Here is a 15870-nt window from a genome sequence, read left to right on the forward strand (position 1 = left end):
CAAGTCTTTTGTGGACAAATATTTTCATATCTTCTGGGTAAATTTCTATGAGTAGAATTGTGAGGTCAGATGTAGGTGTATGTTTAACTATAAGAAACTGTCACATAAATCTTTTCCAAAGTGGCTGCACCATTTTACATTCCCACCAGCAATGCGTGAGAGTTCTATTTGCTTCACACCCTCACCAACATTTGTCCTGTTGGCCTTTTTAAGTTTAGCCATTTCAAGGGGTATGTACTAGTATCCCACTGCAGCTCTAATTTGCATTTCTCTGATGACTAATGATCAGTGTTTTTTCACGTGCTTATTATCCACTTGTATATCTTCCTTTGGCAAAGTGTCTCTTCAAATCTTTTGCCAATTTTTAAACTGATTTTTTGTCTTATTATTGAATTATAAGCATTTTAAATTTACTTGGGATGCAAGTCATGTTCATATATATTATAACAACTTTATTTTAATAAGTTTGACAAGTTATGTAAAATGGGCATATTACTTGAAAGACAAAAAATACTGCCACTGATCAAAGAAGAGATAAAAATTTGGTAGCACACTACCTATCAGAGTAAATGAATTCATTATGAAAAACCTTCACATACATACACACATACACACAAACACACACACACAAACAAAAAACCTCCTCCAGTCCCAGCTGGCTTCACTGGTCAATTCTAGGGTACCTTTAAGGAAGAAATCGTATGAGTCCTACCTATCTTTCTCAGAAAATAGAAGAGAAACTTCCCAACGTCATGTGTTACTAGGGAATTGCAAACTGAAACAACGAGATACCACTCTACACTTACCAGAATGGCTAAAATCCGAAACATCAATGATGCTGAATGCTGATGGGGGAGTGGAGAAGCACGAGCCCTCAGTCATGGCTGGTGGGAACGCAAAGCGATGCAGCCACCTTGGAAGACATTTTGGTGGTTTCTTACAAAACTACACACAGTCTTCCCACCCCATCCAGTGATTGTGCTCCTTGGTTTTTACCCAACTGAGTTGAAAATGTATGTCCACATAAAAACCTGCACATAAATGTTTATAGTAGCGTTATTCATAATCACCCCAAAAGGAAGTGACCAAGATGTCCCTCATTAGATGAAAGGATAAAGAAACTGTGGCACATCCATACAATGGAATATTATTCAGTGATAAAAATGAGCCATGGATGGACCTAGAAATTATCATACTAAGTGAAGTAAGTCAGACAGAGAAAGACAAATATCAAATGATATCGCTTGTATGTGGAATCTAAAATATGTTACAAATGAACTTATTTACAAAACAGACTTACAGACATAGAAAACAAATTTATGGTTGCCAAGGGGAAAAGGGAGTGGGGGCGGGGTAAATTAGGAGTTTGGGATTAGCAGATACACATTACTATATATAAAATAAATAAACAACAAGGTCCTATTGCATAGCAGAGATATATTCAATATCTTGCAATAAACCAGAATGGAAAAGAATATGAAAAAGAATATCTTTAGGGACTTCCCCGGTGGTCCAGTGATTAGGACTTGGCACTTTCACTGCCGTGGCCCAGGGTTCAATCCCTGGTCGGGGAACTAAGATGCCGCAAGCTGCGTGGTGTGGCCAAGAAAAAGAATAACTTTGCTGTATACCAGAAACTAACACAACATTGTAAATCAACCATACTTCAATAATTTTTAAAAAAAATGTAATAAGTGAGCTATCAAGCCACAAAAAGATATGGAAGAAACTTAAATGCATATTGCTAAGTGAAGGAAGCTAATGAGAAAAGGCTACATACTGTATGATTCCAACTATACGACATTCTGAAAAAGATAAAATTATAGCCACAGTGAAAAGATCAGTGGTTGCAAGGATTTGGGGGAGTGGAGAAGGATGAATAAGTAGAACACAGGGGACTTCCAGGGCAGCGAAACTGTTGGGTGTCACACATACTGGTGGATACATAGAACTATACAACACAAAGAGTGAACCTTGGTGTAAACGATGCACTTCAGTTAATAAATAGTGTATCAATACTGGTTCATGAAGTGTAACAAATGCACAACAGTAATACATGATGCTAATAATAGGGGAAACTATGGGGGGTAGGGGGTGTATATGGGAACTCTCTGTACAATCTGCTCAATTTTTCTCTAGATCTAAATCTGTTCTAGAAAAAATTCAATTTTTAATTTTAAAAAACAACTGAACAGAGGATTTGAATTTGCCAGTCAGAAATGCCATTTGTACCCTGCTGGTCTCCTGAATCAGGGTCATGTAAGTCTGGCAGCCCTCAGCTGGCTGCCCAATGCCACGTTCCAGGGCAGACAGAACGAGCTGGTCTACAGAGAGGAGTGAGCAGCTTTTCAGAGAAAGATGGAAGGTCAAGGCCTGGGGGTCCCAGACAGAGCTGGGAGAATAGCCACTTATGTTGCGTGTCTTTCTGGTTTCCTGTTCCAAACTCTGGGGCAGCCTGGTCTCCCTTCCCACCTGTGGGCTCCATACAACCTCTGTAAAATGGGAGAGGGTGGTACCTACCTCCAAGGGGGACAGTGAAGGCTTAGGGAAAGTCCATGTAAGCGCTCAGTGAATATTAGCTCTTATTCAGGCACCACCGTTTTACATTTGATGTGTTCAGTGAAGTTCACTCTTGGCCCTACCTATTTTGATTTGTCTTGTATTCTTATAATAAAAGTGTCTTGACTAAGATGCTAATATTCCCCACTGATGAACAGAGGTGGGTGGTCTGGGTGGGTTGCAGTGAAGGTGCTGCAGGGAGAAAGGACAGGCTTGCACAGCATCTCTGTCTTGGTTCTCTTGACATTGGCAGCCAAACAATTCTCAGTCTCGGGGGCTGTCCTGCATATTGTAGGGTGTTCAGAAGCATCCCACCTACCCAACCCCCAGTCATGATGAACTAAAATGTCTCCAGATAGTGCTCTGGGGGCGGGGGTGGGGCAACGTCACCCCTGTTGAAGAACTACTGGGTTTCAGAGTTTGTCTAAGTTATGGCATATTTCGGAGGAAGAGTGGTTCCTCCTGACAGTAAGATTCAGGGCGTGGACATGGGAGTGGACAGCTGGACTGGAGGGAAATAAAGAGTTTGAAGTTCTCTGGAAAGAAGGTGGCATACGATAACCTGTAAACCCCTCTGCTTACAAACACCTGGAAAGGCTGGATAAAATGTATCAAAAATCATTTCTAATGGATAGCTGAGTTTTAAAAAATTAGATACAGTCTTGTTTTGTTTTGGTATACAGTTCAGTGAGACATAACATATGCATAGGTTTGGGTAACCATCACCACAGTGAGAATGTACTATGGTCCCATCATCCCCAAAATTCCCTCATGCTGCCTCTTTGCAGTCAAATCATCCCCTAACCTCTGGCCATCACTGATCTGTTCTCCATCCTTTTCCAGAGTGTTATGTAAATGGAATTCTTCAATAAGTAACCTTTTGAGACTGGCTTCTTTCACCTGGCATAATGCTTTGGGGAGCCTTTCATGGTGTTGGTGTATCAATAGTTGGTTTCTTTATGTTGCTAAGTAGTATTCTATTGTAAGAACGTACTTCTATTTGTCGATTCTCCCATTGAAGGATATTTGGGTTGTTTCCAGTTTTGCACGACTATGAATAATGTTGCTATAAACATTCATGCACAGGTTTCGGTGTGAATGTAAGTTTTCATTTCCCTTGGGTAAATCATTAGAAGTGGGGTCGCTGAGCCAAATGGTATATGTTTACTTTTATAAGAAACTGCAAAGGACTTCCCTCATGGCGCAGTGGTTAAGAATCCGCCTGCCAATGCAGGGGACACAGGTTCGAGTCCCGGTCGGGGAAGATCCCACATGCCGCAGAGCAATTAAGCCCGTGCACCACAACTACTGAGCCTGCACTCTAGAGCCCGCGAGCCACAACTACTGAGCCCACGTGCCACAACTACTGAAGCCCACGCACCTAGAGCCTATCCCACGTACTGGGCTTCTCATCCACGTACAATGAAGAGCAGCTCCCGCTCACCGCAACTAGAGAAAGCCCTCACGCGGCAACGAAGACCCAACATAGCTAAAAGTAAAAAAAATAAAAAATAAAAAAAGAAACCGCCAAACCATTTCCAGATGTTGTACCATTTTGCATTCCCACCAGCCACATGTGAGAGAGCCAGCTCCTCCACATCTTTGTCCACACCTGGTTTGGTCAGTCTTTTTTTAATTTTAGCCATTTAATAGGTCTGAAATGCTGTATCATGTAGTTTTATTTTTTTACTTTTTTTTGTTTGTTTTTTTATTTTATTTTTGGCTGCTTTGGGTCTTTGTTGCTGCACGCGGGCTTTCTCTAGTTGCGGCGAGCGGGGGCTACTCTTCGTTGTGGTGCGTGGGCTTCTCACTGCGGTAGCTTCTCTTCTGGAGTGGCTGGCTGGTGGCAGAATGGGCAGTAGGGTTCTTGTTTTCTCCAGAAGTGTGGGGTTGTTTATTTTGGTTGGTGTGGCAGTACTTTGAGGGGCCAGTGCAGATGCTTGCCTTGGTTTCAGCCCTCTCAGCTGCAGCAGCTTCCCCTGGCAGGATCTATGGGGACATTTAAAGAGACACAACCTTTATTTATTCTGTGGGGGAGCCAGACATTCAAGGAAAGCTTTGTCAGGTCACTGGCTGACCACCAATTTAAAGGAACAGATGCTTCCATGACCATGCACAAGGAATGCACACCTTGCAAAAATAGTTGAAAAAGTCACAAGTGGACTGTTCCAGCCCTCACCAAACAAAACCCAGCAATTCCTGAGGAGCAGGAGAATCAGATGTATAGAGTTACTACATTATAATGTTCATAATGTCCAGTTCTCAACTAAAATTATAAAACATAAAAATAAGCAGGAAAGTATGGCCCATTCACAGGAAAAAAACTTGACTGAATACATCCCTTAGGAAGCCTAGAAATTGCAATCGCCAGTCAAGAACATTAAATCAATTGTCCCAAATATGCTCAATGAGCTGAAGGGAACCATGGACAAAGAACTAAAGGAAATCAGGAGAACAATGTTTGAAGAAAATGAGAATATCAATAAAGAGATAGAAAATATAAACAAGGAGAACTAAACAGAGATTCTGAAGCTAAAAAGTATAATAGTTGAAGTGAAAAATTCACTAGAGTGGCTCTATAGCAGACTTGAGCAGACAGAGAAAAGGATCAGTGAGACAATTTAAATTATCCAGGCAGAAAGAAAAAAGAATGAGTAAAAATGAGCAGAACCTAAAGGATCTATAGGACACCATCAAACATACTAACATATGCATTATAGGAGTCTGAGAAGGAGAAGAGAAAGAGAAAGAGGCAGAAAAAGTATTTGAAAATGAAATGGCTGAAAACGTCCCAAGTCTGTAGAAAGCATGAATATGCATATCCAAGAAGCTCAACAAATGCCGAGTAAGATAAGTTCAAAGAGATCCACACCAAGACATATTACAGTGAAACTGTCAAAACCCAAAGACAAAGAGAGAATTTTGAAGGCAGCAAGAGCAAAGCAACTCATCACATACCAGGGATCCTCAATGAGATTAACACCTGATTTCTCCTCAGAAACCATGGATGCCAGAAGGTAGTGGGATGATATATATAAAGTCCTGAAAGAAAAACAAAAAAACAAAAAACTGTCAACCAAGAATTCTACATCAGCAAAACTCTCCTTCAAGAATGAGGGAGAAATTAAGATATTTCCAGCTAAACAAAAGCTGAGGGAGTTTATTAACAGTAGACCTTCCCTACAAGAAATGCTGAAAGGAGTCCCCCAGGCTGAAATACAAGGATACCAGACTGTGACCCGAAGCTGTAAGGAGAAATAAAGAACATTGGTAAATGTAACTATATAGGTAAATATAGAAGCCAGTATTATTGTACTTTGAATTTGTAACTCACATTTTTTTCTAATGTGATATAAAAAATACATGCATAAAATAATAATTATAAACCTCTGGGCAATGTATAAAGATGTAATCTATGACAAGAACAATATAAAGGGGTAAGGGTAGGGATATATAGGAGCAGAGTGTTGGTATATTATTGAAACAAAGTTGATATCATTCAGACTAGGTTGTTATGAGTTTAAGATGTTAACTGTAGCCCCCAAGGTATCCACTAAGAAAATAACTAAAACTATACAGAAAAGGAAAGAAGAAGGGAATCAAAATGGTTTTCTACAAAAAAAAAATCAAATAAATACCAAAAAATAGGCAGTAATGGAGAAATTGAAGAACAGAAAAAGATAAGAAAACAAATAGCTAAATGGCAAAGTAAATCTTTCCTTATTAGTTATTACTTTAAATGTAAATGGATTAAACTCTAATTAAAAGGCAGAGATTGACATATTGGATTTAAAAAAAAACATGATCCATCTCTATGCTGTCTATAAGAGACTAATTTCAGATACAAAGACACAGAGGGGTTGAAAGTAAAAGTATGGAAAAAGATATTCCATGCAAATAGTAACCAAAAGAGGGCTGAGAGGGCTCTATAATTTTCAAACAAAATAGACTTTAAGTCAAAGAAGATTATAAGCAATAATAAGGATGTTACATATTGATAAAGATTCAATCCAGCAAGAAAATATAGTAATAATAAACATATACACACCTAGCAAAGGAGCCCCAAAATGTATGAAGCAAAAATTAACAGAACTGAAGGGTGATAAAGACAGTTCTATAATAATATTTGGAGATTTCAATACCTCATTGTCAATAATGGATAGGACAACCCAACAGAAGACCAATATGGAAATAGAAGACTTGAACAATATTATAAACCAATTAGACCTAGCAGACATATACAGAACACTCCATACAACAACACAGAATACATGTTCTTCTCAAGTAGGTATGGAACATTCTCTGGGAGAGATTTGTTAGACCACAAAACAAGTCTTAATAAATTGTAAAAGATTGAAATAATATAAAGTATTTCTTCTGATCACAATTGAAAGAAACTAGAAACCAGTAACAGAACGAAAACTGGAAAATTCACAAATATGTGGAAATAAAACAATGTGCCCATAAACAAACAATGGGTTAAAGAAGAAACTACAAAGGAAATTAGAAGATACCTTGAGATGAATGAAAATGAAAACATGGCATGCCAAAACTTATGGGATGCAGAAAAAGCAGTGCTGGTGGGAAATTTATAGCTGTAAATGCCTATGTTAAAAAAGAAGAAGGATCTTAAATCAGTAACCTAACTGTATACCTTAAAGAACTAGGAAGAGAAGAGCAAACTAAACCCAAAGCTAACAGAAGGAAGAAAAACAATAAAGCTTAGAGTGGAGATAATCAAAATAGAGAACAGAAAAACAGTAGGGAAGGTCAATGGAAAGACCAAAAATTGACAAACCTGTAGCTGATTAAGAAAAAAAAATTTCTCAAAACTCAAATTACTAAAATCAGAAGTGAAAGGACAAATATTGTTTGGTTTTGCTTACATGATTCTACCATATCTAAAATAGACAGGGCTTCCCTGGTGGCGCAGTGGTTAACAATCCCCCTGCCAGTGCAGGGGACACAGGCTTGAGCCCTGGTCCAGGAAGATCCCACATGCCGTGGAGCAACTAATCCCTTGTGCCACAACTACTGAGTCTGCACTCTAGAGCCTGTGAGCCACAACTACTGAGCCCACGTGCCACAACTACTGAAGGCTGCATGCCTAGAGCTCATGCTCTGCAACAAGAGAAGCCACCACAATGGGAAGCCCGTGCACCGCAACGAAGAGTAGCCTCCACTCGCTGCAACTAGAGAAAGCCCACACACAGCAACAAAGACCCAATGCAGCCAAAAATTAATTAATTAATTTTAAAAAGTTTAGAAAAACAAAATAGGCAAATTCATAAAAACAGAAAATAGAATGGGCTGCCTGGGGCTGGGGGAGGTGGAAATCGAGAGTTATTGCTAAATGAGAACAGAGTTTTTGTTTAGGATGATGAAAAATTTCCAGAAATAGATAGTGATGATAGTTATACAACGTTGTGAGTGTACTTGATGCCACAGAACTTGTATACTTTAAAATAGTTAGGATGGGGACTTTCCTGGAGGTTCAGTGGTTAAGACTCCTCACTCCCAATGCAGGGGGCCCAGGTTGGATCCCTGGTCAGAGAACTAGATCCTGCACGCCACAACTAAAAAAGATCCTGCATGCCACAATGAAGATCCCACAAGCTACAACTAAGACCCAGTGCAGCCAAATAAATAATTTTTTTAATTAAAAAATAAATACAATAATAGTGTGGGTCTTTAACACCTCACTTTCACCAATGGACAGATCATCCAAACGGAAAATTAATAAGGAAACACAAGCTTTAAATGACACAACAGACCAGATAGATTTAATTGATATTTATAGGACATTCCAACCAAAAAGAGCAGATTACACTTTCTTCTCAAGTGTGCACGGAACATTCGCCAGGATAGATCACGTCCTGAGTCACAAATCAAGCCTCAGTAAATTTAAGAAAACTGAAATCATATCAAGCATCCTTTCTGACCACAACGCTATGAGACTAGATATCAATTACAGGGAAAAAAATATAAAAAACACAAACACACGGAGGCTAAATAATACGTTACTAAATAACGAAAAGATCACTAAAGAAATCAAAGAGGAAATCAAAAAATACCTAGAGACAAATGACAATGAAAACATGATGATCCAAAACCTATGGGATGCAGCAAAAGCAGTTCTAAGAGGGAAGTTTATAGCTATACAAGCCTACCTCAAGAAACAAGAAAAATCCCAAATAAACAATCTAACGTTACACCTAAAGGAACTATAGAAAGAAGAACAAACAAAACCTAAAGTTAGCAGAAGGAAAGAAACCATAAAGATCAGAACAGAAATAAATGAAATAGAAACAAAGAAAACAATAGCAAAGATCAATAAAACTAAAAGCTGGTTCTTTGAGAAGATTAACAAAATTGATAAAGCATTAGCCAGACTAATTAAGAAAAATAGGGAGAGGACTCAAATCAATAAAAGTAGAAATGAAAAAGGAGGAGTTACAACAGACACCGCAGAAATACAAAGCATCCTAAGAGACTACTACAAGCAACTCTATGCCAATAAAATGGACAACCTGGAAGAAATGGACAAATTCTTAGAAAGGTATAACCTTCCAAGACTGAACCAGGAAGAAATAGAAAATATGAACAGACCAATCAAAAGTAATGAAATTGAAAGTGTGCTTAAAAATCTTCCGACAAACAAAAGTCAAGGACCAGATGGCTTCACAGGTGAATTCTATCAAACATTTAGAGAAGAGCTAACACCCATCCTTCTCAAACTCTCCCAAAAAACTGCAGAGGAAGGAACACTCCCAAACTCATTCTATGAGGCCACCATCAACCTGATACCAAAAGCAGACAAAGATATTACAAAAAAAGAAAATTACAGACCAATATCACTGATGAATATAGATGCACAAATCCCCAATAAAATACTACCAAACAGAATCCAACAACACATTAAAAGGATCATACACCACGATCAAGTGGGGTTTATCCCAGGGATGCAAGGAGTCTTCAATATATGCAAATCAATCAATGTGATACACCATATTAACAAATTGAAGAATAAAATCCATATGATCATCTCAATAGATGCAGAAAAAGCATTTGCCAAAATTCAACACTGATTTATGATAAAAACTCTCCAGAAAGTGGGCATAGAGGGAACCTACCTCAACATAATGAAGCCATATACAACAAACCCACAGCAAACATCATTCTCAATGGTGAAAAACTGAAAGCATTTCCTCTAAGATCAGGAACAAGACAAGGATGTCCACTCTCACAACTATTATTCAAAATAGTTTTGGAAGTCCTAGCTATGGCAATCAGAGAAGAAAAAGAAATAAAAGGAATACAAATTGGAAAAGAAGAAGTAAAATTGTCACTGTTTGCAGATGACATGATACTACACATAGAGAATCCTAAAGATGCCACCAGAAAACTACTAAAGCTAATCAATGAATTTGGTAAAGTTTCAGGATACAAAATTTATGCACAGAAATCTCTTGCATTCCTATACAGTAATGATGAAAAAATCTGAAAGAGAAATTAAGGAAACACTCCCATTTACCATTGCAACAAAAAGAATAAAATACCTAGGAATAAACCTACCTAGGGAGACAAAAGATCTGTATGCAGCAAACTATGACACTGATGAAAGAAATTAAAGATGATACCAACAGATGGAGAGATATACCATGTTCTTGGATTGGAAGAATCAATATTGTGAAATGACTATGCTACCCAAAGCAATCTACAGATTCAATGCAATCCCTATCAAATTACCAATGGCATTTTTTACGGAACTAGAACAAAAAATCTTAAAATTTGTATGGAGACACAGAAGACCCTGAATAGCCAAAGCAGTCTTGAAGGAAAAAAATGGAGCTGGAGGAAACAGACTCCCTGACTTCAGACTATACTACAAAGCTACAGTAATCAAGACAATATGGTACTGGCACAAAAACAGAAATATAGATCAATGGAACAGGATAGAAAGCCCGGAGATAAACCCACGCACCTATGGTCAACTAATCTATGACAAAGGAGGCAAGGATATACAATGGAGAAAAGACAGTCTCTTCAATAAGTGGTGCTGGGAAAACTGGACAGCTACATTAAAAGAATGAAATTAGAACACTTCTTAACACCATACACAAAAATAAACTCAAAAATGGATTAGAGACCTAAATGTAAGACTGGGCACTGTAAAACTCTTAGAGGAAAACATAAGAAGAACACTCTTTGATATAAATCACAGCAAGATATTTTTTGATCCACCTCCTAGAGTAATGGAAATAAAAACAAAAATAAACAAACGGGACCTAATGAAACTTAAAAGCTTTTGCACAGCAAAGGAAACCATAAACAAGACAAAAAGACAACCCTCAGAATGGGAGAAAATATTTGCAAATGAAGCAACTGACAAAGGTTTAATCTCCAAAACTTACAAGCAGCTCATGCAGCTCAATATCAAAAAAACAAACAACCCAATCCAAAAATGGGCAGAAGACCTAAATAGACATTTCTCCATAGAAGACATACAGATGTCCGAGAAGCACATGAAAAGCTGCTCAACATCACTATTTATTAGAGAAATGCAAATCATAACTACACTGAGGTATCACCTCACACCAGTTAGAATGGGCATCATCAGAAAATCTACAAACAACAAATGCTGGAGAGGGTGTGGAGAAAAGGGAACCCACTTGCCCTGTTGGTGGAAATGTAAATTGATATAGCCACTATGGAGAACAGTATGGAGGTCCTTAAGGAACTAAAAGTAGAATTACCATATGACCCAGCAATCCCACTACTGGGCATGTATCCAGAGAAAACCATAATTCAAAAAGACACGTGCGACCCAATGTTCATTGCAGCACTATTTACAATAGCCAGGTCATGGAAGCAACCTAAATGCCTATCAACAGATGAATGGATAAAGAAGATGTGGTACATATATACAATGGAATATTACTCAGCCATAAAAAGGAACGAAATTGGGTCATTTGTAGAGACGTGGATGCATCTAGAGACTGTCATACAGAGTGAAGTAAGTCAGAAAGAGAAAAACAAATATCATATATTAACGCATATATGTGGAACCTAGCAAATGGTACAGATGAACTGGTTTGCAGAGCAGAAATTGTGACACAGATGTAGAGGACAAACATATGGACACCAAGGGGGGAAAGTGGCAGGGGGTCGGGGAGGGGGGTGGTGTGATGAATTGGGAGATCAGGATTGACGTGTATACACTGATGTTTATAAAATGGATGACTAATAAGAAAATAAATAAATAAATAAACAAACATTTTAAAAAATCATGGAATTAAAAAAAAAAAAAAAGAATCCTTCCTGGTCCCCCCTCCACCTCTACCAATTGCCTGGCCCTATGCCGGTCCCCAGCCTCTTGTGATGGTTGCCATGGTCACTGCCCACTTGCTCACCTGCCTGCCTTCCTCCACCCTCCTCCACTGGACTCGGCTGAAGCCGCCCTCATGAGGCTACCTGGGACGTTCTGGGACAAGTGGCCACCACTCCTTTGTCCCTTTCTTGCCTGGATGACAGGGTTGTCCACTCCTTCTCGAAACAGTCTCTTTTCTCGGACTCTCTTGGCAGAAGAAGCCGCGCTTTCTCTCTCCTCCTCCGCGAGGCCAGGTTGGTCTCCTCCGTCTCCTCCTCCCCTCCTGCCCCTGGCCGTCTCTGCGCTGATTTTTCTCTCCTTGGGTACCTTCCTGAACTTCAGATTCATATCCTATGTCCTTCTGACACCTAACAGACATCTTAGCCTCAGGACATCCATAGAAGAACTCTTGATTTCCTACCCCCAAGTCCTCCCACATCCCCCCATCAGGAGGCAGGGGAGCCTCGTGTAAGAGTGTGGAAACCGGGGTGGCATCCCTGGGTGTGAATAGGGGTCTGCCCCCTGCCAGCTGGGTGAAGTGGGGCAGGATCGCTAATCCGCCAGGCCTCAGCATACCCTCTGTGATGGGGGGGTGGTGAATGATCAGGAGAGTGCTATCTCACAGGGTCATGGTCAGGATGAAATGAATTAACGTGTAAAGAGCCACAGTTCACTGCTCCCCACCTCCCAGGAAATGACATCACCAGCATCCCAGGTCATCTAGCCAAAAACACAGGGGTCATCCTGGCTTCTGCTCTGTGCATGTGGGATGTGTGTAAAGAAACAGTGGCAGTCCTGTTGACTCAGCTTCCAAAACTCAGCTTCCAAAACCTGTCCCCAAGTTCATGGGCTTCTCTCCATCTGTGAGCACACGCTAGTCCAGGCCATGTCATCACTCCCCCGGGCAGCGGAGCAGCTTCCCAGCCTCCCATACACGCTGCCCCCAACCTACCACTCCCTCCCCAGGTTGCAGCCAGAGCGATCTTTCACTTCAGAGTTAAATCAAACTCTACTGTCCTCCTCTCCCTTCTTCTAACATTTTATTATGGAAACTGACGGACATACATAAACACAGAGGGGGTAGGATGACCAGCGATGAACTTACATGCATCTTCCATAGTCAGCAATACGATGGTGTGTCTTCCCTCCACACACTCACCAAGCTCCCCTCCTGCACCCCAGACAGCACATCACCTCATCTGTAAATACTCTACTCGACAAAGTAAATTTTTTTTTTGGCCACGGAGTTCCCCTACCAGGGAATGAACCCAGGCCGGCATTGAAAGCCCCGTGTCCTAACCTCTGGACCGCCAGGGAATTCCCCGCACAGTAATATTTAACCCCCAAATCAGGTGATGTTATTCCTTTGCCCAAACCCCTCCTGGGCCCCTACCTCCTCACCCTGGCCTTGACTCCAACCTGTCCCCTCCCTTCTCCCCCTCGCCCCTCTGTTCCCCGTCCTGGGGCTCTGTGTTCACAGTCTCTCTACCTGGAACCCCCATTTCCCTGACTTTGCATGAATGCCTCCCACTGGCCACATGATTTCCCGTTTGGATTTTTTTCCTAATCGCAGTGAGAAGCCAGTGGAGCGATCTAGGCAGGAGAGCATGGTGATCGGCTTATGTGTGGGGGACGAGCTATGGGTGGGATGGGGGAGCAGGAAGGCCGGGGTCTGAGATCACTAAATGAGATGAGAGCTATAAGGCAATCAAGCCAAGACATAGCAAGTGCTCAAAAAATATTAGCTATCATCAGTGCCCGTGCTGGATAAACCTTGGTTCCCTTCTTTTAAAGCAGAGCTGTAGGAATAAAAATCGTGTCCGAGTGTGAATGTGCTTGCTTCAAGCAACCCAGCTGGTGGGGTTCTGGGGCTGCGCGCTCCCTGGACTCCTGGCTTCCTCCGGTGGGGAGATAGTTACAGGCACAAATGACATAATTCCACCGAGAACATTGCGTGCCAACGTAGAAGAGACCCTGTCTAGGAGTAGTGAGTGGGCGAGCTCTTCCAGGGTAGGGGGACCAGGAAGGCGCCCCGATGCCAGGAGAGCCGGGCTGGAGGGAGTCCCCCCACGCCGGGCAAAGTTGGGGCGTGGGTGGGGTGGGTGCAGCGGGCTGGAGGGGACACAATGTCTCCAGCCAGGGCCAGCGCCCAGGGTGAAGGAGGGAGCCTCGGCCGCCAGGGGGAGCCCGTGGACTTCGCTGGCCTGAGGACGCGGGGCTGCCCCAATAGGAAACAGCCTCTGCGAGGTAGCCAATATTTGGCTACAGACAGGCGGACCGACTAAGAGTGAATCCTGTCCTGCCACTTGCTGGGAGGGTGACCTTGGGCAAGTGACTTGGCTTTCCCGTACCTCGGTTTCCTCACTGTGAAGGGAAGAAAGCCCCTACTGGAACCAAACCCCGAATCTGGCTCACTTGACCTTGACTTTCTGGCACCTTCCCCTCGGACTCTCATCCGTTGAGCAGGGACGCTGCTCTTCCCACGTGCCAGTGTTGCTCTGTGCACTGAACCAGCCACAGCCCCTGTCGCTGGAGCAAAGAGCCAGGGGAAAGAGGCTCTGAGGCCCCCTTGCCAGGGGCCACCCCACCCCCCAGCATCCCAGGTGGGTCAGGTGCCCCCGTGTGCCTCCTCTTTCCTTCCTCATCGCTTCCCACTCTCGCGCACCACATGCGAGCGGCAGAGGGGCTGGGGGACAGCTTCACGTCTGAATCCCCAGTTGGTTGGCAAACAGCTAGTGTGGAATGGGCCTGATGAGCTGAGTCTGAATGGGACCTCCCCCCCTGGCCCCTGCAGGCTGGTGGCTTCCAAGGCAGGGGATGGCCTGCGGCTCGGACGTGCAGCTCCCCTAGATTGGTTTATTTGTTATTTTTTGGCCGCACTGCGTGGCATGTGGGATCTTAGTTCCCCAACCAGGATCGAACCCGGGCCCCCTGCATTGGAAGCACGGAGTCTTAACCACTGGACTGCCAGGGAAGTCGAGCCCCTCTAGATCTGGACAGGCCTGCATGGAGGGGCCCTCCGTGCTCTCCACCTCCTATGAGCTTTCTTGAGGCTGGCTCCTTCCCTCAGGCTCCGCTCAGCCAGAACGCACTGGAAGGTTTGCCTGGAACGCCTGGCGTGGCAGCTTGGTCTTTATCCCTGGAAGGGCTGTTGGCAGGGAAAGGTGTGGTCAAGTTTGTACTTTGAGGGGACCCTGGCTGCAGGGTGGAAGACAGCTGGGTCGGAGCTGGCAGGTGGTGGAGGGGCCTCAGGCAGGACAGCAGAAAGGACTCTGGCCGAGGAGACGCCCACGCACAGGAATACTTAGGATGGTCAGTCGGACTCAGGGATGAAGCCCAGGTCTCCAGCTCCCGTAAGCAGTGATGCCATTGGTTTTAGGAAGAACCCTGAGGGCTGATGCTGAGCTTGGCCTTGCGTGTTACGAATTTGTGGCCCACCACGGGAGCCAAAATGACTGTGGATGGCTGGGAATAGGACCCCTAACGAGGGAGGGGTGGAGAGCACAAGCGATTCTTGGGAGGAAAGGACTTGGGAGTCCTGGCTGGCGCAGAGGGACAGGCAGGCCCTGTGACACTCCATGCCCCCATTCCTTGGAGGTAGGAGTGCCAGGCATAGGCCCCTGGTCACAAGCTAAGGATGAAAGCCAGCCCTGTGGGTTGCCCCTTGTCCTACACCCCTGCAGAGAAACAAGGCACCCAGTGTTCCATGGCTCACGTGGGTCTAAGGCTCTGTCTCTATCGAGTAAGACCCCACCAGCCAGGGTGTGGAGCCTGCCCTTGACAGGCGGCTGGGGTGATGCTGGCAGAGGAAAGGGCACCCCTTAAATCCCCCTGATTCTCCACTCTGTGCAGAGCTGCCTGATCCGGGCAGCAGGTGGCCTCTCAGACTCAAGGACAGACCTGCAGCCTGGCCTGGATCTCAGATCAGTGAGGTTGACACT

The sequence above is a fragment of the Mesoplodon bidens genome (genome assembly GCF_964165515.1).
Source record: "Mesoplodon bidens genome assembly, chromosome: 7".
In the NCBI taxonomy this organism is placed as follows: Eukaryota; Metazoa; Chordata; class Mammalia; order Artiodactyla; family Ziphiidae; genus Mesoplodon; species Mesoplodon bidens.